Here is a 6,459-nt window from a genome sequence, read left to right on the forward strand (position 1 = left end):
CATTGTGGCTGTCTGTAGCCAGGATAATTGCCCATTTTTTTTCTGACTCTGTGTTCATTTTCCAGAGGATGTTTGAACAGCAACTTGGAAAGAGAGAGGACCGGTTTTAACTGGCATTACAAGAAGAAAAGAAAAACAGCTGAAAAGCTCAAAGCAAACTGTCCCATTTAGAAAATGTGATGCTTTCAACTCGTTCTACTCTTTAGACAGATTCTTAAAGATTAATAGCTTATTTTTGTAACAAAGGACTGATCAAATGTATTCCATTTTGGCATGACTCTGCTGTTGTGGAAATTACTAGTAAAAGCCCTGTTGACTTCATCTGGATCAGAGTTAGATCAGTACTAAATGCTTGTGAAGAAAATTGTCCTGAAACTATTATTAATGAAAAATAGATGAAAGCAGAGAAGTTTGAACACACATTTTTGGTATAAGAAAACTTTTAAGCTTTGCTGCACCATTAACTTGAGAAATTTTTTAATAGTTTGCTGGGTTAAGGAGGAAAAATATTTGTGAAACTTGACTTAGATTTATAGTATGAGTTTCCAACCACAAAATCTCAGTGCGGAATTTTGGACAAGACTGAGAAGTTGGCTATGACCTTCAGTTTTCTTAGAAAATCCCAACAGTAAAACTTGCTGGGTGGGAGTGAACCTACTGTAAATTTCTTGCAGCTCATGGGAGATATTAGTGCCCAGCCCACAAAAGAGGACTGAGGCATTGGGTAGCTGAAGCACAATTCCTGTGTGCCAATGCATCAACATAAAAAAAGCAGCTTAAAATTAAAGTAGCATGAAATAAAACAGTTGCTAAGTAGAAATATTTCACTTTAGGTCAAATCAGTCTAAAGCAAATTTATTAATTCTAAGCTACTCAGCACTGGATAAAATCAGAAAAGCTAAAATACACTTTTTCTATCAGGAAATCATCTGGCAGAAGATTTCTGACCTGCCCTCCTTCCAGTACCTGTAGTCCTACTAGATGTAAAATATGTTCTTGTTATGTTAGGATGCTGAAAATTCAAGGGAGATTTCATAACCACTCAGGAGTGGTCTCTGAGATGTTTTAAAAGTCAGTCCTGTGGCATGAAGAAATTAAAGAAAATCTGTTTGCCTCAAGCCTGTTCTTCAGCAGCAGGTGTATTAGAGCAAGCTAGTGCTCCTTGGTAGTCCCCTCGGCTCTAGTTTCCCAGCCATGCAATAGGTAACTCTGATAGTCCTTGAGGAAGGCAAGGATACATGGTCACAGAAGCCCATTTTCTTCTAGTGCAGGAGAGGTGGTACCAATCCTGAGCTCAGTTTTGTTTGTTTGTTTTTCCATTGACCATTGTTAGCTGAGTAAACATAGAAAACAGGTATTGAAAGCTTATATCCATCCGATTCCATTCAGGCTGGCAGGGTCTTAACCTCTATGTGACATGCTTTTACAATTTTCTGAAGGAATTTCTGGTTTACACTACAAGGAAAATAAAACTAAGGTAAGTATCATAAAATATGTAAATGGCAATTGACTTTATTTCTAATTAACATGCAAGAAGAGGAAGCAGGAGATTAAGAGTTTTGATTAGATTTCTGCTTTACCACTGACATCAGTAGAAATAATCAAATGGGAAAAATTGTGCAAGATTTGGAGCATGATCCTGTTTTCAGTGTGGTCACTGGTGATGTTTTCACTGCTTTCTTTGCACAAGATTCCTGGTCATTAGCCCTTTCAGTTTCGTAGAATCTTAGAGCTTCATTTGAATACTTTTTATCATCCTTTTCTTAATTAGCTTTAATGTTCTTCCTATTCAGAGGTACTTAAAATACTACAGCTATTCTATCAAGTGCTTGAGTGCTATCTGGATTGGTGGTCTAATTTTCTTAAAAGACAGCAATGTTGAGAAAATCCATCAAGCCCTGTCATTAATTAGCTACTTATGGCTTTTCACTGAATGTCTCATTGTCATTTAGTGTAGCCTGCATAACTTTAAAACCTTTAGTTTGGTTTATAAAGAAGACAGCGATTATCCACCCTGATAATGTTTCTTTCTGTAGGCAACTGGATGAAAGATTTATCTGTAATTTCTAGCCAAAATTGTCAGTATTTTTACCATCTGTTTAATTAAAAAAAGCCAATTAATCCTAGTCCAAAAAAGAGTATGGCATAATGCACAGGCTTTCAGTGAGGCAAGGAAATATTTTTTTTTTTTTAATCTATATCTAGTTACTAAGTTAAGTATTGTTTAGGTGTTCAGAATTTTGAACAACAAAATGTAAGACTGAGATTCTGCTGCCCTCAATGAGGATACAGAATGCACTTAAACTAGTGGAAATAGTTCAGCTTCTCACCTGTGCAGAGTCACAGTGATATACCCAATTATACCCAAAGACCCCCACTGCAAATACACAGACTGGATAAATTTGTAAGAGTATCTATTCTCACAATTACTCTTTTTCTTAGATCTTAAAAAGACTTAAAGTTTCCAGTGAAAGAGTGTGCTATGCAACATATTATATGAGGAAATGATGGTCCTTTCTCAGAAACATTAATTAGCTTCTAAATAAATATTGACATAAATATATTTATTTTTTTTAAAGTAGTTTTTAATTTGGTCCTTAAATTAAACAAAGCATTTGTTAAGAGAATGAGAATGTGAAAGAGCTTCAGAAGTTTAAATTAGAGTGTACTGCTGCCATCTCATTTTACTGATATTTCAATGTAGATATGATCTTAAATTATTTTCTTTAGAGTGTATGGAGCACTTGATCACTCTTATCTGGTCTTTGGAATGCTGAATTCCTGATTATGTGGTTAAGAATTTAAGATTTTTTCTTTTGATGTTCAAATCCCAGAAAGAGCTTTATTTATTTATTTATTTATTATGAAAAGTTATTCTCATGATAAAGAGAGACTAGTTTCAGCCAGTCACGAGCTGAGCAAGAGTTCCCATACACTTCTGCTGAAACACCTTTTCCTTGATTAATAGAAACCTCCTTCTTTTATTTTGGAGAGTTTCCCCCTTAACAACAGGAACTGCCTGCTTTGTAAAAAGACGTGGCAAACGGATCTACCACTCAGCCAACAGTGGGGTGTAAGGAATGACATGGAACTTTGGCAGACTCTAGAAGCAGTTCATCTGCCTAAACACAAATGTCTAGTGCAATTTAAGATGCTCCCCTTACAAAGCCCTAAAGCAGACATTTCATTTGAAAATGAGAGGTGGATGTGCCCCATCACCAACGCAAAACACAAGGTCCATTTTCTTCCTTGTTATATACTTGTATATAAGTATATTTATAGTATGTTGTTCCTGTTATAAACCTGTCTTAACTGGTCTGGTTCATCTTATTATAGCCCCCTGCCCAGTTTTATTAGTCATGGGTGAAAATAAAACTGGATCTTAGACTCCTTTGCTGGCTTCCATGCTCTGTAATTATTTTGAAGCTTTCAGAATTTATTTTTCACATAAGAACTTCTAAGATGCATTGCCTGTCAGCTCTCATTGTCCAGGTCAAACCCACACCACTATCTAGACACTTTCATTCATAAAATTGCAACATGGTGGTTGAATCAAAGTATTGTATTTCAGCTGAGCTGCTCTTCAGTCAATGGCAACTGCAAAGTAAACACATCCCAGTGTTAAATCCCAGTGTCTATAGAGGGCTAAAAAGCTCAGGCAAATGTGCAGACTTCTGCTAGTAAGAAGTCATTAAGTTGGTATATAATATTGAAAGGGATTTTAAAAGGTATTTCTCGAAAGCAAGAACTGGGGGCTGGTCCACTCAACTAATGAAGGTAACAAACACACCTCCACCAGATGTGATTTCAAGCACTCAGTATTATCACATTGAGTGTCATTTATTTGCCTCTTTGAGCCACCTGTGTCCTCGAGTGGAGCCCTGTTATTCCAGATTCAGAACAAACTCTGACCACAAACCTGAATGCTGTTCTACATATGTGCCATCTACCTGTCTGAGAGCTGGCAACAGAGGACTATAGACAACGGTGCAAAACGAAAGGGGCATAACTATGGTGCCATTTTAGTGTATCTGTTTTCTGGGTCTCCATCTCTCAATCATACACAAGGTATAGATGTTACTCTTCATTCTCGCTAACCTTTCATAGGATCATAGAATAAATAAGGTTGGAAAAGACCTCCAAGACCATCTGGTCCAACAATCACCCTACTACCAATGTCACCCACTAAACCATATCCCTAAGCACCAGGTCCAACCTTCCTTAAACACCCCCAGGGATGGTGACACCACCACCTACCTGGGCAACCCGTCCCAATGCCTGACTACTCTTTCTGAGAATAAATGTCTCCTAATTTCCAACCTGAACCTCCCCTGGTGCAACTTGAGGCCATTCCCTCTAGTTCTATCACTGGTTATCTGCAAGAAGAGGCCGACACCCAGTTCCCCCCAACTTCCTATCTAGGTAGTTGTAGAGAGCAATAAGGTCTCCCCTGAGCTTCCTCTTCTACAGACGAAACAACACCAGTTCCCTCAGCCACTCCTCATAGGACTTGTTTTCCAGGCCCTTCACCAGCTTCATAGCCCTTCTCTGGACACGCTCCAGGGCCTCGATGTCTTTCCTGTACTGAAGGGCCCAAAACTGAACACAGTATTTGAGGTGTAGCCTCCCCAGAGCAGAACACAAGGGGATGATCACCTCCCTGATCCTGCTGGTTACACTATTCGTGATACAAACCAGGATGCCATTGGCCTTCTTGGCCACCTGGACACACTGCTAGCTAATGTTCAGGTGAACATCAACCAGGTGAGCTTTCCAGTCACTCTGCCTTAAGCCTGTAGCATTGCATGGAGTTGCTGTGGCCAAAGTGCAGGACCCGGCACTTAGCTGTGTTGAACCTCATCCCATTGGCCTCTGCTCAGTGATCCAACCTGTCCAGATCCCTCTGCAGGGCCTTCCTACCCTACAGCAGATCGACACTTCCCCCCAACTTGGTGTTGCCTGCAAACTTACTGAGGGTGCATTCAATTCCCTCATCCAAACAATCAATAAAGATATTAAAGAGGATGGGCCCCAGCACCAACCCCTGGGGAACACCAGTGGTGACCGGTCGCCAGCTGGATTTCACTCAGTTCACCACCACTCTCGACACAAATCAAGTCCGTCCGGCCAGTTTTTAACCCAGCAAAGTGTGTACCCATCCAAGCCATGGGCTGCCAGCTTCTCCAGAAGAATACTGTGGGAGACTGTGTCAAAGGTCTTACTGAAATCTAGGTAGACTACATCAACAGTCTTTCCCTCATCCACCAGGCAGGTCACCTGGTTATAGAAGGAGATGAGGCTGGTCAGGCAGGACTTGCCTTTCATGAACACATGCTGGCTGGGCCTGATACCCTGATTGTCCCACATATGGTGTGTGATTGCATGCAAGATGACCTATTCCATCATCTTTCCTGGCACCCATGTCAGGCTGAGAGGCCTGCAGTTCCCTAGGTCTGCTTCATGACCCTTCTTATAGATGGGCATCACATTAGCAAGTCTCGGGACTTAAGACATTCGGGACCTCTCCAGATGACCACAAACGCTGATAGCTGATGGAAAGCAGCTCGGCAATGACATTGACCAACTCCCTCAGCATCCTCAGGTGGATCACATCTGGCCCCATGGACTTGTGACAGTCCAGGTGGAGCAGCAGGTCTCTAGCTGTTTCCACCTGAACTGTGGGGGGGTTTCTTCTGCTCCTTGCCCTAGACTTCCAGTCTGGGAGGCTGAGTACCCCAAGGATAAGTGATTTGACTAATAAAGACAGATGTAAAGAAGGCATTAAGAACCTCAGCCTTTTCCTTATCCTCAGTAGTCATGTTCCCTCCTGCCTCCAATAAAGGGTGGAGATGCTCCTTGCCCCTCTTTGGGATGAATCAAATAGTTCTGGTAGCAAAACCAGCACAGACTAGAGGCTGATCCCCGTGCAAGAGATGTTTCCCTTCTCATGGTGTTCAACTTATAAGGGATATCCTCTAGTGCATTTCCCAAATGCATTTTTTTTGACAGCACTACTGGCTTTATCAGCCCTTGCTTCTGGCCTTTCATTCCCAGTCCTGTGTTGCCTTTCACACAGCTGTGGGTGAGGGTATGTGTGAAGCAGATCAAGGATCTAATTGGGTTATAAATAAATGAGCTCTTCTTATGGTAATTTTTAACCAGACCAGTTCACTGTGTAACTCCTCCCAAACACTTTTAGCAGAAGCACTGTAAAGGTGTTAGAAAAAGAAGGAACATGGGTCTCCTGAGTCATAAACATCAAATGATGGCTTTGGTAAGCATTTTAGTAGGAGGTCTTGGTACACTGGCAAAAGAATCCAGCACCAAATTTTCACAGGACTTGTAAAAAGTAGGCTGTTTTAATTCCTTTAATTGAACTGTGGGATAACTTTATAATCTTTCCTCAGGTGATGATAGTATTTGGCTATAAAGGATTCTGAATGCTTCCCTGATGCTACT

Source organism: Oxyura jamaicensis, chromosome 2, assembly GCF_011077185.1.
Source record: "Oxyura jamaicensis isolate SHBP4307 breed ruddy duck chromosome 2, BPBGC_Ojam_1.0, whole genome shotgun sequence".
Taxonomy (NCBI): Eukaryota; Metazoa; Chordata; class Aves; order Anseriformes; family Anatidae; genus Oxyura; species Oxyura jamaicensis.